Here is an 8,875-nt window from a genome sequence, read left to right on the forward strand (position 1 = left end):
CAATGGGGGCCCTGCCCCCCTGAACCCCCTGTATTCATTAAACTCATACTTATGAAAATAACAATAATAAATAAAAATTAAAGCCTGTTTAATCTTTAAAAGCTATTAGTGTATTGTAATTTCTTCAGAGCAACAGTTTGGTCAGTACAGGACTTCGAACAGGTAAAAATGTATTTGACCCGGTTCTTAGAGTTACCCGACAAACACCACTAAGAAGTTACCGTATTTCATTTCTCATTTTTCTTGTTTAATTACTTTTATTTATGTTTTTTTAGTCAAGTAATCAGAGGCAGGTGCACCCAGTCGCGTCGCACATACCGTAACAGTAGCAGTGACTTTTGGTTGAGCCACCGTGTTAGGTTAGGGGTACACCGTCGTACCCCTTAAAAAATCGAAATTCCAAAAAAAACCGAAAATGATTTTTAGATATTTATTTGAAGAGTATTTGCAAACCCCAATCTAGTGAACATCTAGTTTAATATAATCGAAAGTGGAGAAAATTTACAAGTATTGTTCAAATTTGATTACCTTTCTTCATCTCTTTCAAGATTGAATTTCGAAAAATATGGAAATTGGTTTTTAAAATATTTACATGAAAATTACACACACCAAAAATCAAATTGATATCTTCCTTTGTTAATGAGAAACTAAAAAAATACCCGGGTTTCAGTTAAAATTCATAATCCATATATTTTAATTTAAATCCATATATAAACCTTTTAAACTCGGAATTTAAAAAAAAATCCTTTCTTAGTGTGAACTTACACCGTAAGAAGAACTTGTATAAAAATTTTCATCAATTTATTTTCAGTAGTTTTTGCTGGGCGTCGATGAAACAGTCAGGACATGTGTTTTGTAGATATATATCTATATGCAGAGTGGAATTAAAACCATTGTTTCACTGGTGGGAATAAATCTCCTTTATTTGTTTTATCTGATTCAAACAAGTTTTTTATCACCTTTTGTGTCTTATAGTGCTATGTTATTTTCCAAGACCAGCTAATTATTATTGTGTTTGCTTTCAAACTGAAGATAGAGCTACAAAAAAGGAAGAGGTTATCAATTCAACTGTATTTCCACGTCAGTAAACCGATTTTGACCATACTTTTGTTAATCGAAAGTGTACGTTTTCATAATGGTTCCATATAAATTTTAACCAAATCCGATGATAATCTTAGGTAAAATACCAAAAAAACATGGCATTTCTCTATTTTTCTAAACGATCATTCCTTTCTGCCAGCTTTCCTTTAAACGTTGCTGTCTCATTTGAGCAGCACGTTTAGTAAGCATATCCATAATTTAATTATATAACTATATAAATATATCAAATACAATATATATAAAATATATTATAGTCATAACATATATATAGTCATATATATTTAAAAGATAAAAATATATATTTTAAAAATAAAAATAAAAACCGACTTCAACAAATAATTATATTTTTAATCATTAACTAAAGTAAAAGTATTTACAACAAATAACTATTTTTGATGTCGGTGCCAGCCAACACAAGTCAAACAAAAAAAAAACCTATGATCTATATAATACAAATCCTACTTCAAACAATGCATAATAGAAGTTTTACTGCAATAAAATAGGTTTACAAAAATATAATACAACAATAAAATGCGACATATAAAAGTATGATTTAAAAATATTTTATTGATGCTTAGGTACATATGTTACACCAAGTACATATGCCTTAGCGAACTTAAGATGAGGTATTATTGTGAGACGCTCTCTTATTTGATCTTGAGATCCCATTTAACGTGTGGGAATCCCGTTTAGCCGCCTAGCGGTTAGTTGAGGTACTAACTTTATGTTTAATTTGTGTTGGCTGGCACCGACTTCAAAAATAGTTTTTTGTTGTAGATACTTTTACTTTAGTTAATAAATAAAAATATTACTATTTGTAACTGTTTAGTACTATTATTAGCTGAAGTCGGTTTTTATTTTTTATAAATTGTTTTATCCATTTTATATGAAGTAACACTCTTTGTATAAGATTTAAAACAAATACTTTTTTAACTTTATATTTTGGTTTCATGGATTTAATTGAAATTGAACATTTTAACAAACAATTTTATGCATTATTTAAATTAATGTTTAATACAACATAATTTTTTTAAAAAGAAATTTTAGAGGAAAACGCTAAAGAAAAACTGTAAGAAGGTAAATGACACTAAAATTAAAAATTAATACAAAAAATTGTAGTAAAATCCAGTGTAAATATACAGACTGTAACACGTATCACCCAGTGTTGTCACAGTCAATTTAGTACAAATTTTTTATGTTGAATTTGGAAATTCATCACCTCAGTCTGGATTACCAGATTTAAAACAATCTTTCACGAAAATAATTTCAATACTTTCACTATATTTCATTCACAATATCTAGGTAGAAATTATTTACGGCTAAAAAGACTTAGTAATGTGAGATTATATAAAAATTGGATATTAAAGGAGCTGTTAAGAAAGGAACGTCTCTGTTATTTCAAACAAAAATCTATAATTATTGATTCTGTTATCCTTGTTATAATATCAAGAACAACACAAGAAATTTCATCGTATTTGATGACCAGCTAAAAAGGAAAAATCAACAGGTTTTTAAGAAAATCAAAATTTTTATATATTTAACTTTTTTAACAGTTAAATTCATGCTAACACGTTACTAGATAAAGTAATAATACTTTTATTTTCTACAAGATTAGTACGATTTTAGAAAAACCTAAAAAAATAAAGCCAGACCTATGTCGGTTGGTTTCTGAACTTGAGTTGGATGTGAGTGCCTGGTGTGAATGCTAAAATCTTATTCTGTGACCCACGCTGATGCGTGAGTAGCAGAAAATCTTTCATGGTCTACTAAGGTGACACTAATGTTGTATGCATCAAGTTTGTACTATTGGTGAGAATTGATGACCCTTAAAAATAAACAGGTGACTGCAATGATTTCATCTGGCTTAAGTGGGTGGCTCTTGGCTCTATAAAGCCAAGTGCCATCCACTTATTTATTTTTTGATCATTTGCTGAACTATCATTCAGACAAGGAAATAAATAAGGGTAAGCTTACTGGCCAGATTCAAGGTAATTAGAATAACAGTAGAGATCACCAGCTGGATGTGTTGTAACGTGTCATGATTACAAATTCAGCTCCAGCGATTATTTGCTTGTCTAAACTCAGTTCTGCTAATCTGTACAATGTTTGTATCACTTATTTAATGTATATTCATTCTGTATTTTGTATGGACAGTCATTTTACTTTTATAATCTACTTTAATCATATTGTATTTGCTAAAAGTACATTAAAATTGATAATTGCAGTGTTGCTAAAAGTGACTCTTACCATGTGAATGCATTAGCTATTCCTTAGAACATTAGAAATTTCATTTCCTAAGTTCTCTAATAACAATTTTCTCAAACAGTGGGTTCATCTTTGTAAGATAAAAACTGAATTCAATTCAAAACAGCTCTAATACGTTGTAATTTTTGGGTCTCTTCTTCAATTTAAAATTTGAATTCTTAACTACATCACAAGAATATTACAGATAGTTCTGCAGATACTACATTTTTAATTGTCAGTAGTTTTTTCATCAAAACTACTATCATCAAAATTTAACCACACTGAAATCTGAAAATAGTGTTAAGATTTTTAGCGAGGCCCACACAGAGTAAAATCAATTTTCCTCAATATTCTGATAATAGCAATAATGAGAACAGTTGGTTTAGGACACTGTAATGTAGATTTGATGGAATCAATAAAAAAAATACTTTCTTATCTGAACAACATGACGAACTGCAGACTACTGGTTTGGTTGCATCACATTTAAAATACGGTAATCTTAGAAAAGTACGAAGCAATATTTTCTACATGCCATCAGCAACATATGCTTAAAAAAGCTGGCAAAAGGTTGCACAACTTTTCCAGCTTGTCCCCAACAGATTTTAATTCAAATACACTGTTGGATTTTAAGATATTAATGACTGAATTATGCGATATTTAGAGTGCATTTGGAAAAACAATCAAAATTTTCGGTAAAAGATGAGTTTGATTTGACCTCCTTGATCACATGATGTGTTTTTATCATCAAAACTATACTGTACTTTGAATACGATTTCCGAAAATAAAAACTCAAAATTTGCATTAAAAATAATGGGTTTGGTTGACCCCCTTGCTCACAATTACCTCATGCAACATTTTTAATGACACCACAACTTGAAAAACAGATAAATTAGAAATTATAAAAAATTTTGAAATTTTTAATGCGAGTCCCATGGAAGCCCTGTTCTTTGAAAGTTACTATGTCATCTATATTAATATTAGATAAGCTAGATTTTCAAACATGAAAATTAAAGTTTAAAAATATTGATATTTTAATTATGGGTCCATTCAGCCTGCTTGTTTTTTGGGGCTTAAAAATTTTATTGGAATAATTACAGTGATACACAAACTTTTTGTCACAGAGCAAGTAGAAATGGTTTCTAAATGTATTTTTCCTCTTGAATTCAAAATGTTAGCAAAATTTTTCTTAGTCTTAGTTTTCAAGTTAAACACAGTTCAGGGTTATATATATTATAGAAATTATATTATGGTATTGCATTTATAATACAAAAATGAATAAAAAAATTGTATTGATTAAACATTTAAAAATGATTAGTTTGTTATGAAGACGGTATGCAATGGCATAAAACAATACAATTAGGCATAACTGCTAGATGATACAATTCTAAAATGAGTCAGAAGATGGCTTTCTTACAGACTCATTGTTTGTCAAAATGATGTCACAAGCAACATCTTTTTAGATTATAATGTATGAGTTACTGGTTCAAGCCATACTGTTCACCCTGTTGAACTGCCATAGTCATTTCAGTGTAAACGTTTCTCAGTTTTGACATATTCTAAATTTACATTTCATCTTTTGAATTCAAGACATGTAGTGAATATTTTTTGCAGTGTTTGTTTATTGTCTGATTTTGCAAAATGCCTAGAAACTGTATAAATCCCACAGACAGATTTTGCTACTTTTGTGGTGAGGTAACATTTAAATTTCAGAAATGTAGTTTCACTCTTTTTATCAAAAATGTTATGAGCTTTATTTTGGCTGCAAAGTTTGTGACCTAGACAAACATTGTGCACCTCACATTTGTTGTGCTGCTTGTATCAGGCGCCTTACAAGCTGATCAAAGTGTTCTGGGCACACAAACTTTGCTGTTCCAATTATTTGGCGAGAACCAGAAGCTCACCAATTGTTATTTTTGTCTGTCTAATATTGTAGGCATTTGTTCAAAATCAAATCTCAGTACTTCATACCCCAATTTACCATCTGCCATAAGACCTGTGGCTCACAGTAAAGTACTGCCTATGCCTAAACCACCAGAAAATATCATACTTAATGATGATTAACAACACAAAGATATGGCAGAGGATAATGATGATGTAAAGAATGATCCAAACTATGAAGCTTTGTGTTTGTCTGGTGAACCACATTTACTAATACAAGGAGACCTCAGTGACCTTGTATGAGATCTTAATTCATCAAAAAAGGAGGCAGAACATTTAGACTCACAACTAAAATGTTGGAACCTCTTCTACCACGAAAGAAAAGTAAGTGTTTTTAGAAATAGGCATAATGACTTCAAGAATTCCTTTGTATTTAAAGATGGACTTGTTTTATGTAGTAATGTTTTGTCTGTAATGGAATCATTTGATCATGAATACAAAACAGAGAATTGGAATTTGTTTATTGATTCGTCTAAAGCAAGTCTAAAAGTTATGTTTCTGCACATTGGGAATGAGTTTCCATCAATGACACTATCTTACACTACGGATCTGAAAGAAACTTAGAGATGAACATAAAACTTCTGCTAGATAAAATTAAGTATAAAATTAACCACACATCTCAGGAATAGTCGAACTGAGAATGTACAAGACTAGACTTCATTTACACTCATACATATCATCCTCATTCATCCTCTGAAGAATTATCTAAACGGTAGTTACCGGAGGCTAAACAGGAAAAAGAAAAAAAGATAAAATTAAGTATGAAGAATTTCAGTGGAATATTTATGGTGATTTAAAAGTAATTGCTCAGTTCCTAGCTCTTCAACTTGGTTTCACCAAATATTGTTGTTTTCTTTGTGAATGGAACAACAGAGACCAAAAAAATTAAAATGTGCAGAAAGACGGGCCAAACTGAACAGTATTAACTCCAGGAAAGAATAATGTTGTTAATACACCATTTGTTGATTCAAAAAAGGTTTATTTACCTCCACTCCAAGATGGGCCTTATGAAAAAGTTTGTGAAAGCAATGGATTAAAGTGGACTTGGATTTGCTTACTTAAAAAATCAGTGAAACAAAGCTCAAAGAAGGAATCTTGGTAGAACCTCAAATTAGAGATTTATTTAAAGATGACAATATTGATAGTTTGTTAAATGAGGCGGAGAAAGCTTCAAAGTCTTTTAAGAGCATTTTCCACAACTTTGTAAGAACCAAAAATCCTAAAATTACAAAGAAATAGTGGATGATCTTTTAAAATGTTATAAAAACATGGGATGTAATATGTCACTAAAGATTCACTTCTTGGACTAGCACTGGAATTTTTTCCCAGCAAAACTAGGAGCAGTCAGCGATGTAAATGGTGAACGGTTCCATTAGGATATTTCAGATATGGAAAAGCAGTACCAGGGCAAGTTGAGTTCGAGCATTATAGCTGACTATTGTTGGACCCTAAAGCGAGATGTTCATGACGCAAAATATCATAGAAAATCAAACATTCTACTTTTTAGGTAAGATTATATTATACTAAGAATAGATTTTAAATATGTAATGTTATAAAATTAAAATAGTTGTCTCTAAAAATCCTTATGGATTGACTAATTCTGAATCCATATTTGAATTCAGCGCAAAAAATGCTACTACTAGATTAACCCATTTTCATTTCTGGGATAAAAAATAAATCAAATTTTGAATACCAGTGTTACTTACTTCAATATGTTGATCTGATTTTTGTATAATGTTATTCAATCAGGCTAAAAAAATTATATTAAAAAAAAATATATATATGTGTGTGTGTATATATATATATATATATATATATATATATATATATATATATATATAGCCATATATTTTATATTTTTATATATTACAATATTACAAATAAAAATAACGCTTCTTAATCAATTATATTCTTTGGGCCGAATATATTTTTGCTATAATTTCCCCATATATAACAATTTTTTGGGGCACTTTCAAAGAATTTATGTTAAGCCAGTCCAGAAATATTAATCAGAACATAGCCCAACACACGTACATACGTGTACACATCTAACGGAGATTTCAATAGCTTTTTTTTTGTTTTTTGAACTAAAGGGACCTTGAAACATCGACATCTACAAAATCCCCAATATCCAAAATTTGTTCTATCACTATACTTTCCCTATATAGCTATGCTGATGCAGCATCAATAGAGCTATAATTAGAAAAGTACTCGTAAAAATAAAGGTAAAAATTGGTATTTGAAGATTTATCGAAAGGCTGGAATTTGGTCAAATATAACAAAAAAGACTAGTCAAGAAAATTCAAGGTTATCCGATTTCTGATTTCTAGAAAATTAATTATAAAACGCCAAATTAGTCAATTTTCGATCCCATCAGGTTTTATTTTGCAATTAGCATTAGTTTGTTTAAATTCAACTAATGATTTTAAGAAATCTCCTTGTAAAAACTGCGTTGACTTTGGTCAAAATGAAAATAAAAAACATGCTGAAAAACAGTGAATGACCCATCAATTATATCAAAAAGCGTTCTTATAAGTCCGTGTTAGTAACGGATAGTTACAAATTATCGTTTAATTTGAAGGAGAATTTGAAAAATTTCACGGAAATCGGAAAATAGTGAAATCAATATTCAAATGTTAAGAAGGGACTTATCCATTAAGCCCTTTTGATAACGTAGAATTGAATAGACGGATTTATTGAAATGAAATGACGGGATAAAAAGAGATACCTTAAAAGAATAAAATGAATTTTATTGATGTTAATTGAAAAAACCAAAGAAACTGTAAAACTTCAATGCTGACTGCTTCAGCCCAAAGAACAAGGTCAATATTTAATATATATTTTGTGTGCTGTACCAAAAATAAGTATTAAATCTGTATTTTGAGTAGTATTATATTGTTTTTTTAAGTTGTTGAAATGATTTACCTTCCCTAATTGTTTTTCTTGTTAGTTAAATGAAGATGCATTTTTAATCCAAAACCGAAAATAAAGTAACCATTAATGAACAATAAGAAAATGCAGATTAAGAAGCATAAATATTCAAAATATTGTTTCGTATATTGACCGGCCCGCTTGCTACCTATGACGTCACTGACTCTGTACGGCCTGCCAGTGGAATGGAATGGAATGCAAAGTTGGCAGGAGTCTATTACTCCCTACTTTATCGCAGAACCTGGACAGAGTCCCTTGCTGCTGGATCATTCTAATCGGGCTTGTTTTTAAAAGGGTTATTTTTTAATCTCGGATCTAATTTTTCAAGTTTTGTCTATTATTATTTTAGTGAATTTAAGACGGATTTAATTGCATTCCAATCCGTTGTTAAACCAGCGTTATCGAACCCATTTCATGGGCCGACCGCGGAAGGCTAGGCTTATAAAGCCTGTCCTCCCGACGTAATTCCCCTTCAGACCGTCCACTGAAGTCCTTTCGGTGCTAACTCTTTAATAGGCTAGCAGGAATACGCCACAACGGGGCACTAGCTATAAGGAGGGAGCAATGCGTCCCCTTTTCCGGAGGAGTCGCAATTGCTGGGATATTTTGTCTTACTGTAAGTTTTTTTTTTTTTAAATTTAGACCGCGTTTTTGTTTTATG

Source organism: Lycorma delicatula, chromosome 2 (assembly GCF_047948215.1).
Source record: "Lycorma delicatula isolate Av1 chromosome 2, ASM4794821v1, whole genome shotgun sequence".
Lineage (NCBI taxonomy): Eukaryota > Metazoa > Arthropoda > Insecta > Hemiptera > Fulgoridae > Lycorma > Lycorma delicatula.